Raw genomic sequence first — 15931 nt, forward strand, 5'->3', positions numbered from 1 at the left:
AATTATTTGACAAAATTATTTGACAAAATTATTTGACAAAATTATTTGACAAAATTATTTGACAAAATTATTTGACAAAATTATTTGACAAAATTATTTGACAAAATTATTTGACAAAATTATTTGACAAAATTATTTGACAAAATTATTTGACAAAATTATTTGACAAAATTATTTGACAAAATTATTTGACAAAATTATTTGACAAAATTATTTGACAAAATTATTTGACAAAATTATTTGACAAAATTATTTGACAAAATTATTTGACAAAATTATTTGACAAAATTATTTGACAAAATTATTTGACAAAATTATTTGCCCCCCAAAATTATTTGCCAACATTATTTGCCCCCCAAAATTATTTGCCCCCCAAAAATATTTGCCCCCCAAAATTATTTGCCAAAATTATTTGCCCCCCAAAATTATTTGACAAATTATTTGACAAAATTATTTGCCCCCCAAAATTCTAACCATTATTTGACACTTTGGTTGTTGAGAAACAGCTCCTAAAACATTATTTTACACTTTTGGTTATTGAGAAACAGCTCCTAAAACATTATTTGACACTTTTGGTTGTTGAAAAACAGCTTCTAACCATTATTTGACACTTTGGTTGTTGAGAAACAGCTCCTAAAACATTATTTTACACTTTTGGTTATTGAGAAACAGCTCCTAAAACATTATTTGACACTTTTGGTTGTTGAAAAACAGCTTCTAACCATTATTTGACACTTTGGTTGTTGAGAAACAGCTCCTAAAACATTATTTTACACTTTTGGTTGTTGAGAAACAGCTCCTAAAACATTATTTGACACTTTTGGTTGTTGAAAAACAGCTTCTAACCATTATTTGACACTTTGGTTGTTGAGAAACACCTCCTAAAACATTATTTTACACTTTTGGTTGTTGAGAAACAGCTCCTAAAACATTATTTGACACTTTTGGTTGTTGAAAAACAGCTTCTAACCATTATTTGACACTTTGGTTGTTGAGAAACAGCTCCTAAAACATTATTTTACACTTTTGGTTGTTGAGAAACAGCTCCTAAAACATTATTTGACACTTTTGGTTGTTGAAAAACAGCTTCTAACCATTATTTGACACTTTGGTTGTTGAGAAACAGCTCCTAAAACATTATTTTACACTTTTGGTTGTTGAGAAACAGCTCCTAAAACATTATTTGACACTTTTGGTTGTTGAAAAACAGCTTCTAACCATTATTTGACACTTTGGTTGTTGAGAAACAGCTCCTAAAACATTATTTTACACTTTTGGTTGTTGAGAAACAGCTCCTAAAACATTATTTGACACTTTTGGTTGTTGAAAAACAGCTTCTAACCATTATTTGACACTTTGGTTGTTGAGAAACAGCTCCTAAAACATTATTTTACACTTTTGGTTGTTGAGAAACAGCTCCTAAAACATTATTTGACACTTTTGGTTGTTGAAAAACAGCTTCTAACCATTATTTGACACTTTGGTTGTTGAGAAACAGCTCATAAAACGTTATTTTACACTTTTGGTTGTTGAGAAACAGCTCCTAAAACATTATTTGACACTTTGGTTGTTGAGAAACAGCTCATAAAACATTATTTTACACTTTTGGTTGTTGAGAAACAGCTCATAAAACATTATTTTACACTTTTGGTTGTTGAGAAACAGCTCCTAAAACATTATTTGACACTTTTGGTTGTTGAAAAAAAGCTTCTAACCATTATTTGACACTTTGGTTGTTGAGAAACAGCTCCTAAAACATTATTTTACACTTTTGGTTGTTGAGAAACAGCTCCTAAAACATTATTTGACACTTTTGGTTGTTGAAAAACAGCTTCTAACCATTATTTGACACTTTGGTTGTGGAGAAACAGCTCCTAAAACATTATTTTACACTTTTGGTTATTGAGAAACAGCTCCTAAAACATTATTTGACACTTTTGGTTGTTGAAAAACAGCTTCTAACCATTATTTGACACTTTGGTTGTTGAGAAACAGCTCATAAAACATTATTTTACACTTTTGGTTGTTGAGAAACAGCTCCTAAAACATTATTTGACACTTTGGTTGTTGAGAAACAGCTCATAAAACATTATTTTACACTTTTGGTTGTTGAGAAACAGCTCATAAAACATTATTTTACACTTTTGGTTGTTGAGAAACAGCTCCTAAAACATTATTTGACACTTTTGGTTGTTGAAAAACAGCTTCTAACCATTATTTGACACTTTGGTTGTTGAGAAACAGCTCCTAAAACATTATTTTACACTTTTGGTTGTTGAGAAACAGCTCCTAAAACATTATTTTACACTTTTGGTTGTTGAGAAACAGCTCCTAAAACAAAATTATTTGACAAAATTATTTGACAAAATTATTTGACAAAATTATTTGACAAAATTATTTGACAAAATTATTTGACAAAATTTTGTACTTTTGTTGCGGCCGCAGATTACTATGAAAAACCTGTCAATCCGTCGTTCCGTCCGTCGTGCCACCATATATGGTCGTCAGTCCCTCACGCCTTGTGACACATCACGCCACCATATATGGCCGTCAGCCTCGTGACACCTGTATAAAAACAACACAGTGAACATATACATATAAGAAGGGTAAAGTGCTAGGCTGAGGCAAAAAAGCCCAAAGGGCTTATTCGAGGCCTCTACCTATGTAAATCACAATGAAACATCTTGAGGCCTCTACCTATGTAAATCACAATGAAACATCTTGAGGGCTCTACCTATGTAAATCACAATGAAACATCTTGAGGCCTCTACCTATGTAAATCACAATGAAACATCTTGAGGCCTCTACCTATGTAAATCACAATGAAACATCTTGAGGCCTCTACCTATGTAAATCACAATGAAACATCTTGAGGCCTCTACCTATGTAAATCACAATGAAACATCTTGAGGAAAATTATTTGACAAAATTATTTGCCCCCCAAAATTATTTGCCCCCCAAAATTACTACCTTATTATCTACCTATGTATGTCAAATAAAATTATTTGCCAAAATTATTTGCCAAAATTATTTGACAAAATTATTTGACAAAATTATTTGATTTGACAAAATTATTTGATTTGACAAAATTATTTGATTTGACAAAATTATTTGATTTGACAAAATTATTTGACAAAATTATTTGACAAAATTATTTGACAAAATTATTTGACAAAATTATTTGACAAAATTATTTGACAAAATTATTTTACAAAATTATTTGACAAAATTATTTGCCCCCCAAAATTACTACCTTATTATCTACCTATGTATGTCAAATAAAATTATTTGCCAAAATTATTTGCCAAAATTATTTGCCAAAATTATTTGACAAAATTATTTGACAAAATTATTTGACAAAATTATTTGCCCCCCAAAATTACTACCTTATTATCTACCTATGTATGTCAAATAAAATTATTTGCCAAAAGTATTTGCCAAAATTATTTGATTTGACAAAATTATTTGATTTGACAAAATTACTTGATTTGACAAAATTATTTGATTTGACAAAATTATTTGATTTGACAAAATTATTTGACAAAATTATTTGACAAAATTATTTGACAAACAAAATTATTTGACAAAATTATTTGACAAAATTATTTGCCCCCCAAAATTACTACCTTATTATCTACCTATGTATGTCAAATAAAATTATTTGCCAACATTATTTGACAAAATTATTTGACAAAATTATTTGACAAAATTATTTGACAAAATTATTTGACAAAATTATTTTACAAAATTATTTGACAAAATTATTTGCCCCCCAAAATTACTACCTTATTATCTACCTATGTATGTCAAATAAAATTAATTGACAAAAGTATTTGACAAAATTATTTGACAAAATTATTTGACAAAATTATTTGACAAAATTATTTGCCCTCCAAAATTTTTTGCCCCCCAAAATTTTTTGCCAACATTATTTGCCCCCCAAAATTATTTGCCCCCCAAAATTATTTGACAAAATTATTTGCCCCCCAAAATTATTTGCCCCCCAAAATTATTTGACAAAATTATTTGCCCCCCAAAATTATTTGCCCCCCAAAATTATTTGACAAAATTATTTGACAAAATTATTTGACAAAATTATTTGACAAAATTATTTGACAAAATTATTTGACAAAATTATTTGACAAAATTATTTGACAAAATTATTTGACAAAATTATTTGACAAAATTATTTGACAAAATTATTTGCCCCCCAAAATTATTTGCCCCCCAAAATTATTTGCCAACATTATTTGACACTTTTGGTTGTTGAAAAACAGCTTCTAACCATTATTTGACACTTTGGTTGTTGAGAAACAGCTCCTAAAACATTATTTTACACTTTTGGTTGTTGAGAAACAGCTCCTAAAACATTATTTGACACTTTTGGTTGTTGAAAAACAGCTTCTAACCATTATTTGACACTTTGGTTGTTGAGAAACACCTCCTAAAACATTATTTTACACTTTTGGTTGTTGAGAAACAGCTCCTAAAACATTATTTGACACTTTTGGTTGTTGAAAAACAGCTTCTAACCATTATTTGACACTTTGGTTGTTGAGAAACAGCTCCTAAAACATTATTTTACACTTTTGGTTGTTGAGAAACAGCTCCTAAAACATTATTTGACACTTTTGGTTGTTGAAAAACAGCTTCTAACCATTATTTGACACTTTGGTTGTTGAGAAACAGCTCCTAAAACATTATTTTACACTTTTGGTTGTTGAGAAACAGCTCCTAAAACATTATTTGACACTTTTGGTTGTTGAAAAACAGCTTCTAACCATTATTTGACACTTTGGTTGTTGAGAAACAGCTCCTAAAACATTATTTTACACTTTTGGTTGTTGAGAAACAGCTCCTAAAACATTATTTGACACTTTTGGTTGTTGAAAAACAGCTTCTAACCATTATTTGACACTTTGGTTGTTGAGAAACAGCTCCTAAAACATTATTTTACACTTTTGGTTGTTGAGAAACAGCTCCTAAAACATTATTTGACACTTTTGGTTGTTGAAAAACAGCTTCTAACCATTATTTGACACTTTGGTTGTTGAGAAACAGCTCATAAAACGTTATTTTACACTTTTGGTTGTTGAGAAACAGCTCCTAAAACATTATTTGACACTTTGGTTGTTGAGAAACAGCTCATAAAACATTATTTTACACTTTTGGTTGTTGAGAAACAGCTCATAAAACATTATTTTACACTTTTGGTTGTTGAGAAACAGCTCCTAAAACATTATTTGACACTTTTGGTTGTTGAAAAAAAGCTTCTAACCATTATTTGACACTTTGGTTGTTGAGAAACAGCTCCTAAAACATTATTTTACACTTTTGGTTGTTGAGAAACAGCTCCTAAAACATTATTTGACACTTTTGGTTGTTGAAAAACAGCTTCTAACCATTATTTGACACTTTGGTTGTGGAGAAACAGCTCCTAAAACATTATTTTACACTTTTGGTTGTTGAGAAACAGCTCATAAAACATTATTTTACACTTTTGGTTGTTGAGAAACAGCTCCTAAAACATTATTTGACACTTTGGTTGTTGAGAAACAGCTCATAAAACATTATTTTACACTTTTGGTTGTTGAGAAACAGCTCATAAAACATTATTTTACACTTTTGGTTGTTGAGAAACAGCTCCTAAAACATTATTTGACACTTTTGGTTGTTGAAAAACAGCTTCTAACCATTATTTGACACTTTGGTTGTTGAGAAACAGCTCCTAAAACATTATTTTACACTTTTGGTTGTTGAGAAACAGCTCCTAAAACATTATTTTACACTTTTGGTTGTTGAGAAACAGCTCCTAAAACAAAATTATTTGACAAAATTATTTGACAAAATTATTTGACAAAATTATTTGACAAAATTATTTGACAAAATTATTTGACAAAATTATTTGACAAAATTTTGTACTTTTGTTGCGGCCGCAGATTACTATGAAAAACCTGTCAATCCGTCGTTCCGTCCGTCGTGCCACCATATATGGTCGTCAGTCCCTCACCCTTGTGACACATCACGCCACCATATATGGCCGTCAGCCTCGTGACACCTGTATAAAAACAACACAGTGAACATATACATATAAGAAGGGTAAAGTGCTAGGCTGAGGCAAAAAAGCCCAAAGGGCTTATTCGAGGCCTCTACCTATGTAAATCACAATGAAACATCTTGAGGCCTCTACCTATGTAAATCACAATGAAACATCTTGAGGGCTCTACCTATGTAAATCACAATGAAACATCTTGAGGCCTCTACCTATGTAAATCACAATGAAACATCTTGAGGCCTCTACCTATGTAAATCACAATGAAACATCTTGAGGCCTCTACCTATGTAAATCACAATGAAACATCTTGAGGCCTCTACCTATGTAAATCACAATGAAACATCTTGAGGAAAATTATTTGACAAAATTATTTGCCCCCCAAAATTATTTGCCCCCCAAAATTACTACCTTATTATCTACCTATGTATGTCAAATAAAATTATTTGCCAAAATTATTTGCCAAAATTATTTGCCAAAATTATTTGACAAAATTATTTGACAAAATTATTTGATTTGACAAAATTATTTGATTTGACAAAATTATTTGATTTGACAAAATTATTTGATTTGACAAAATTATTTGACAAAATTATTTGACAAAATTATTTGACAAAATTATTTGACAAAATTATTTGACAAAATTATTTGACAAAATTATTTGACAAAATTATTTGACAAAATTATTTGCCCCCCAAAATTACTACCTTATTATCTACCTATGTATGTCAAATAAAATTATTTGCCAAAATTATTTGACAAAATTATTTGACAAAATTATTTGACAAAATTATTTGACAAAATTATTTGACAAAATTATTTGACAAAATTATTTGACAAAATTATTTGACAAAATTATTTGCCCCCCAAAATTACTACCTTATTATCTACCTATGTATGTCAAATAAAATTATTTGCCAAAATTATTTGCCAAAATTATTTGCCAAAATTATTTGCCAAAATTATTTGATTTGACAAAATTATTTGATTTGACAAAATTACTTGATTTGACAAAATTATTTGATTTGACAAAATTATTTGATTTGACAAAATTATTTGATTTGACAAAATTATTTGACAAAATTATTTGACAAAATTATTTGACAAACAAAATTATTTGACAAAATTATTTGACAAAATTATTTGCCCCCCAAAATTACTACCTTATTATCTACCTATGTATGTCAAATAAAATTATTTGCCAACATTATTTGACAAAATTATTTGACAAAATTATTTGACAAAATTATTTGACAAAATTATTTGACAAAATTATTTGACAAAATTATTTGACAAAATTATTTGACAAAATTATTTGACAAAATTATTTGCCCCCCAAAATTACTACCTTATTATCTACCTATGTATGTCAAATAAAATTATTTGCCAAAATTATTTGCCAAAATTATTTGACAAAATTATTTGACAAAATTATTTGACAAAATTATTTGCCCCCCAAAATTACTACCTTATTATCTACCTATGTATGTCAAATAAAATTATTTGCCAAAATTATTTGCCAAAATTATTTGCCAAAATTATTTGCCAAAATTATTTGCCAAAATTATTTGCCAAAATTATTTGATTTGACAAAATTATTTGATTTGACAAAATTACTTGATTTGACAAAATTATTTGATTTGACAAAATTATTTGATTTGACAAAATTATTTGACAAAATTATTTGACAAAATTATTTGACAAACAAAATTATTTGACAAACAAAATTATTTGACAAAATTATTTGCCCCCCAAAATTACTACCTTATTATCTACCTATGTATGTCAAATAAAATTATTTGCCAACATTATTTGACAAAATTATTTGACAAAATTATTTGACAAAATTATTTGACAAAATTATTTGACAAAATTATTTGACAAAATTATTTGCCCCCCAAAATTATTTGCCCCCCAAAATTACTACCTTATTATCTACCTATGTATGTCAAATAAAATTATTTGCCAACATTATTTGACAAAATTATTTGACAAAATTATTTGACAAAATTATTTGACAAAATTATTTGACAAAATTATTTGATTTGACAAAGTATTTGATTTGACAAAATTATTTGATTTGACAAAATTATTTGACAAAATTATTTGACAAAATTATTTGACAAAATTATTTGACAAAATTATTTGACAAAATTATTTGACAAAATTATTTGATTTGACAAAATTATTTGATTTGACAAAATTATTTGATTTGACAAAATTATTTGATTTGACAAAATTATTTGATTTGACAAAATTATTTGATTTGACAAAATTATTTGATTTGACAAAATTATTTGCCCCCCAAAATTATTTGCCCCCCAAAATTATTTGACAAATTATTTGACAAAATTATTTTCCCCCCAAAATTATTTGCCCCCCAAAATTCTAACCATTATTTGACACTTTGGTTGTTGAGAAACAGCTCCTAAAACATTATTTTACACTTTTGGTTGTTGAGAAACAGCTCCTAAAACATTATTTGACACTTTTGGTTGTTGAAAAACAGCTCCTAACCATTATTTGACACTTTGGTTGTTGAGAAACAGCTCCTAAAACATTATTTTACACTTTTGGTTGTTGAGAAACAGCTCCTAAAACATTATTTGACACTTTTGGTTGTTGAAAAACAGCTTCTAACCATTATTTGACACTTTGGTTGTTGAGAAACAGCTCCTAAAACATTATTTGACACTTTTGGTTGTTGAAAAACAGCTTCTAACCATTATTTGACACTTTGGTTGTTGAGAAACAGGTCCTAAAACATTATTTTACACTTTTGGTTGTTGAGAAACAGCTCCTAAAACATTATTTGACACTTTTGGTTGTTGAAAAACAGCTTCTAACCATTATTTGACACTTTGGTTGTTGAGAAACAGCTCCTAAAACATTATTTTACACTTTTGGTTGTTGAGAAACAGCTCCTAAAACATTATTTGACACTTTTGGTTGTTGAAAAACAGCTTCTAACCATTATTTGACACTTTGGTTGTTGAGAAACAGCTCCTAAAACATTATTTTACACTTTTGGTTGTTGAGAAACAGCTCCTAAAACATTATTTGACACTTTTGGTTGTTGAAAAACAGCTTCTAACCATTATTTGACACTTTGGTTGTTGAGAAACAGCTCCTAAAACATTATTTTACACTTTTGGTTGTTGAGAAACAGCTCCTAAAACATTATTTGACACTTTTGGTTGTTGAAAAACAGCTTCTAACCATTATTTGACACTTTGGTTGTTGAGAAACAGCTCCTAAAACATTATTTTACACTTTTGGTTGTTGAGAAACAGCTCCTAAAACATTATTTGACACTTTTGGTTGTTGAAAAACAGCTTCTAACCATTATTTGACACTTTGGTTGTTGAGAAACAGCTCCTAAAACATTATTTTACACTTTTGGTTGTTGAGAAACAGCTCCTAAAACATTATTTGACACTTTTGGTTGTTGAAAAACAGCTTCTAACCATTATTTGACACTTTGGTTGTTGAGAAACAGCTCCTAAAACAAAATTATTTGCCAAAATTATTTGACAAAATTATTTGATTTGACAAAATTATTTGATTTGACAAAATTATTTGATTTGACAAAATTATTTGATTTGACAAAATTATTTGATTTGACAAAATTATTTGACAAAATTATTTGACAAAATTATTTGACAAAATTATTTTACAAAATTATTTGCCCCCCAAAATTACTACCTTATTATCTACCTATGTATGTCAAATAAAATTATTTGCCAACATTATTTGACAAAATTATTTGACAAAATTATTTGACAAAATTATTTGACAAAATTATTTGCCCCCCAAAATTACTACCTTATTATCTACCTATGTATGTCAAATAAAATTATTTGCCAAAATTATTTGCCAAAATTATTTGACAAAATTATTTGACAAAATTATTTGACAAAATTATTTGACAAAATTATTTGACAAAATTATTTGATTTGACAAAATTATTTGATTTGACAAAATTATTTGATTTGACAAAATTATTTGACAAAATTATTTGACAAAATTATTTGACAAAATTATTTGACAAAATTATTTGATTTGACAAAATTATTTGATTTGACAAAATTATTTGATTTGACAAAATTATTTGATTTGACAAAATTATTTGATTTGACAAAATTATTTGATTTGACAAAATTATTTGATTTGACAAAATTATTTGATTTGACAAAATTATTTGATTTGACAAAATTATTTGACAAAATTATTTGATTTGACAAAATTATTTGATTTGACAAAATTATTTGATTTGACAAAATTATTTGATTTGACAAAATTATTTGATTTGACAAAATTATTTGATTTGACAAAATTATTTGATTTGACAAAATTATTTGATTTGACAAAATATTTGCCCCCCAAAATTAATTGCCCCCCAAAATTATTTGACAAATTATTTGACAAAATTATTTGCCCCCCAAAATTATTTGCCCCCCAAAATTCTAACCATTATTTGACACTTTGGTTGTTGAGAAACAGCTCCTAAAACATTATTTTACACTTTTGGTATTTGAGAAACAGCTCCTAAAACATTATTTGACACTTTTGGTTGTTGAAAAACAGCTCCTAACCATTATTTGACACTTTGGTTGTTGAGAAACAGCTCATAAAACATTATTTTACACTTTTGGTTGTTGAGAAACAGCTCCTAAAACATTATTTGACACTTTTGGTTGTTGAAAAACAGCTTCTAACCATTATTTGACACTTTGGTTGTTGAGAAACAGCTCCTAAAACATTATTTTACACTTTTGGTTGTTGAGAAACAGCTCCTAAAACATTATTTGACACTTTTGGTTGTTGAAAAACAGCTTCTAACCATTATTTGACACTTTGGTTGTTGAGAAACAGCTCCTAAAACATTATTTTACACTTTTGGTTGTTGAGAAACAGCTCCTAAAACATTATTTGACACTTTTGGTTGTTGAAAAACAGCTTCTAACCATTATTTGACACTTTGGTTGTTGAGAAACAGCTCCTAAAACATTATTTTACACTTTTGGTTGTTGAGAAACAGCTCCTAAAACATTATTTGACACTTTTGGTTGTTGAAAAACAGCTTCTAACCATTATTTGACACTTTGGTTGTTGAGAAACAGCTCCTAAAACATTATTTTACACTTTTGGTTGTTGAGAAACAGCTCCTAAAACATTATTTGACACTTTTGGTTGTTGAAAAACAGCTTCTAACCATTATTTGACACTTTGGTTGTTGAGAAACAGCTCCTAAAACATTATTTTACACTTTTGGTTGTTGAGAAACAGCTCCTAAAACATTATTTGACACTTTTGGTTGTTGAAAAACAGCTTCTAACCATTATTTGACACTTTGGTTGTTGAGAAACAGCTCCTAAAACAAAATTATTTGCCAAAATTATTTGACAAAATTATTTGATTTGACAAAATTATTTGATTTGACAAAATTATTTGATTTGACAAAATTATTTGATTTGACAAAATTATTTGATTTGACAAAATTATTTGATTTGACAAAATTATTTGACAAAATTATTTGACAAAATTATTTGACAAAATTATTTGACAAAATTATTTTACAAAATTATTTGCCCCCCAAAATTACTACCTTATTATCTACCTATGTATGTCAAATAAAATTATTTGCCAACATTATTTGACAAAATTATTTGACAAAATTATTTGACAAAATTATTTGCCCCCCAAAATTACTACCTTATTATCTACCTATGTATGTCAAATAAAATTATTTGCCAAAATTATTTGCCAAAATTATTTGACAAAATTATTTGACAAAATTATTTGACAAAATTATTTGACAAAATTATTTGACAAAATTATTTGATTTGACAAAATTATTTGATTTGACAAAATTATTTGATTTGACAAAATTATTTGACAAAATTATTTGACAAAATTATTTGACAAAATTATTTGATTTGACAAAATTATTTGATTTGACAAAATTATTTGATTTGACAAAATTATTTGATTTGACAAAATTATTTGATTTGACAAAATTATTTGATTTGACAAAATTATTTGATTTGACAAAATTATTTGATTTGACAAAATTATTTGATTTGACAAAATTATTTGATTTGACAAAATTATTTGACAAAATTATTTGATTTGACAAAATTATTTGATTTGACAAAATTATTTGATTTGACAAAATTATTTGATTTGACAAAATTATTTGATTTGACAAAATTATTTGATTTGACAAAATTATTTGATTTGACAAAATTATTTGATTTGACAAAATATTTGCCCCCCAAAATTAATTGCCCCCCAAAATTATTTGACAAATTATTTGACAAAATTATTTGCCCCCCAAAATTATTTGCCCCCCAAAATTCTAACCATTATTTGACACTTTGGTTGTTGAGAAACAGCTCCTAAAACATTATTTTACACTTTTGGTTGTTGAGAAACAGCTCCTAAAACATTATTTGACACTTTTGGTTGTTGAAAAACAGCTCCTAACCATTATTTGACACTTTGGTTGTTGAGAAACAGCTCATAAAACATTATTTTACACTTTTGGTTGTTGAGAAACAGCTCCTAAAACATTATTTGACACTTTTGGTTGTTGAAAAACAGCTTCTAACCATTATTTGACACTTTGGTTGTTGAGAAACAGCTCCTAAAACATTATTTTACACTTTTGGTTGTTGAGAAACAGCTCCTAAAACATTATTTGACACTTTTGGTTGTTGAAAAACAGCTTCTAACCATTATTTGACACTTTGGTTGTTGAGAAACAGCTCCTAAAACATTATTTTACACTTTTGGTTGTTGAGAAACAGCTCCTAAAACATTATTTGACACTTTTGGTTGTTGAAAAACAGCTTCTAACCATTATTTGACACTTTGGTTGTTGAGAAACAGCTCCTAAAACATTATTTTACACTTTTGGTTGTTGAGAAACAGCTCCTAAAACATTATTTGACACTTTTGGTTGTTGAAAAACAGCTTCTAACCATTATTTGACACTTTGGTTGTTGAGAAACAGCTCCTAAAACATTATTTGACACTTTTGGTTGTTGAAAAACAGCTTCTAACCATTATTTGACACTTTGGTTGTTGAGAAACAGCTCCTAAAACATTATTTGACACTTTTGGTTGTTGAAAAACAGCTTCTAACCATTATTTGACACTTTGGTTGTTGAGAAACAGCTCCTAAAACATTATTTTACACTTTTGGTTGTTGAGAAACAGCTCCTAAAACATTATTTGACACTTTTGGTTGTTGAAAAACAGCTTCTAACCATTATTTGACACTTTGGTTGTTGAGAAACAGCTCCTAAAACATTATTTTACACTTTTGGTTATTGAGAAACAGCTCCTAAAACATTATTTGACACTTTTGGTTGTTGAAAAACAGCTTCTAACCATTATTTGACACTTTGGTTGTTGAGAAACAGCTCCTAAAACATTATTTTACACTTTTGGTTGTTGAGAAACAGCTCCTAAAACATTATTTGACACTTTTGGTTGTTGAAAAACAGCTTCTAACCATTATTTGACACTTTGGTTGTTGAGAAACAGCTCCTAAAACATTATTTGACACTTTTGGTTGTTGAAAAACAGCTTCTAACCATTATTTGACACTTTGGTTGTTGAGAAACAGGTCCTAAAACATTATTTTACACTTTTGGTTGTTGAGAAACAGCTCCTAAAACATTATTTGACACTTTTGGTTGTTGAAAAACAGCTTCTAACCATTATTTGACACTTTGGTTGTTGAGAAACAGCTCCTAAAACATTATTTTACACTTTTGGTTGTTGAGAAACAGCTCCTAAAACATTATTTGACACTTTTGGTTGTTGAAAAACAGCTTCTAACCATTATTTGACACTTTGGTTGTTGAGAAACAGCTCCTAAAACATTATTTTACACTTTTGGTTGTTGAGAAACAGCTCCTAAAACATTATTTGACACTTTTGGTTGTTGAAAAACAGCTTCTAACCATTATTTGACACTTTGGTTGTTGAGAAACAGCTCCTAAAACATTATTTTACACTTTTGGTTGTTGAGAAACAGCTCCTAAAACATTATTTGACACTTTTGGTTGTTGAAAAACAGCTTCTAACCATTATTTGACACTTTGGTTGTTGAGAAACAGCTCCTAAAACATTATTTTACACTTTTGGTTGTTGAGAAACAGCTCCTAAAACATTATTTGACACTTTTGGTTGTTGAAAAACAGCTTCTAACCATTATTTGACACTTTGGTTGTTGAGAAACAGCTCCTAAAACATTATTTTACACTTTTGGTTGTTGAGAAACAGCTCCTAAAACATTATTTGACACTTTTGGTTGTTGAAAAACAGCTTCTAACCATTATTTGACACTTTGGTTGTTGAGATACAGCTCCTAAAACATTATTTTACACTTTTGGTTGTTGAGAAACAGCTCCTAAAACATTATTTGACACTTTTGGTTGTTGAAAAACAGCTTCTAACCATTATTTGACACTTTGGTTGTTGAGAAACAGCTCCTAAAACATTATTTTACACTTTTGGTTGTTGAGAAACAGCTCCTAAAACATTATTTTACACTTTTGGTTGTTGAGAAACAGCTCCTAAAACAAAATTTTTTGACAAAATTATTTGACAAAATTATTTGACAAAATTATTTGACAAAATTATTTGACAAAATTATTTGACAAAATTATTTGACAAAATTATTTGACAAAATTATTTGACAAAATTTTGTACTTTTGTTGCGGCCGCAGATTACTATGAAAAACCTGTCAATCCGTCGTTCCGTCCGTCGTGCCACCATATATGGCCGTCAGTCCCTCACGCCTTGTGACACATCACGCCACCATATATGGCCGTCAGCCTCGTGACACCTGTATAAAAACAACACAGTGAACATATACATATAAGAAGGGTAAAGTGCTAGGCTGAGGCAAAAAAGCCCAAAGGGCTTATTCGAGGCCTCTACCTATGTAAATCACAATGAAACATCTTGAGGCCTCTACCTATGTAAATCACAATGAAACATCTTGAGGGCTCTACCTATGTAAATCACAATGAAACATCTTGAGGCCTCTACCTATGTAAATCACAATGAAACATCTTGAGGCCTCTACCTATGTAAATCACAATGAAACATCTTGAGGCCTCTACCTATGTAAATCACAATGAAACATCTTGAGGCCTCTACCTATGTAAATCACAATGAAACATCTTGAGGAAAATTATTTGACAAAATTATTTGACAAAATTATTTGACAAAATTATTTGACAAAATTATTTGACAAAATTATTTGACAAAATTATTTGACAAAATTATTTGCCCCCCAAAATTATTTGCCCCCCAAAATTACTACCTTATTATCTACCTATGTATGTCAAATAAAATTATTTGCCAAAATTATTTGCCAAAATTATTTGACAAAATTATTTGACAAAATTATTTGATTTGACAAAATTATTTGATTTGACAAAATTATTTGATTTGACAAAATTATTTGATTTGACAAAATTATTTGACAAAATTATTTGACAAAATTATTTGACAAAATTATTTGACAAAATTATTTGACAAAATTATTTTACAAAATTATTTGCCCCCCAAAATTACTACCTTATTATCTACCTATGTATGTCAAATAAAATTATTTGCCAACATTATTTGCCAACATTATTTGACAAAATTATTTGACAAAATTATTTGACAAAATTATTTGACAAAATTATTTGACAAAATTATTTGCCCCCCAAAATTACTAACTTATTATCTACCTATGTATGTCAAATAAAATTATTTGCCAAAATTATTTGCCAAAATTATTTGACAAAATTATTTGACAAAATTATTTGACAAAATTATTTGATTTGACAAAATTATTTGATTTGACA

Source organism: Protomyctophum bolini (genome assembly GCF_963924005.1).
Source record: "Protomyctophum bolini genome assembly, chromosome: 3".
Classification (NCBI taxonomy): Eukaryota; Metazoa; Chordata; class Actinopteri; order Myctophiformes; family Myctophidae; genus Protomyctophum; species Protomyctophum bolini.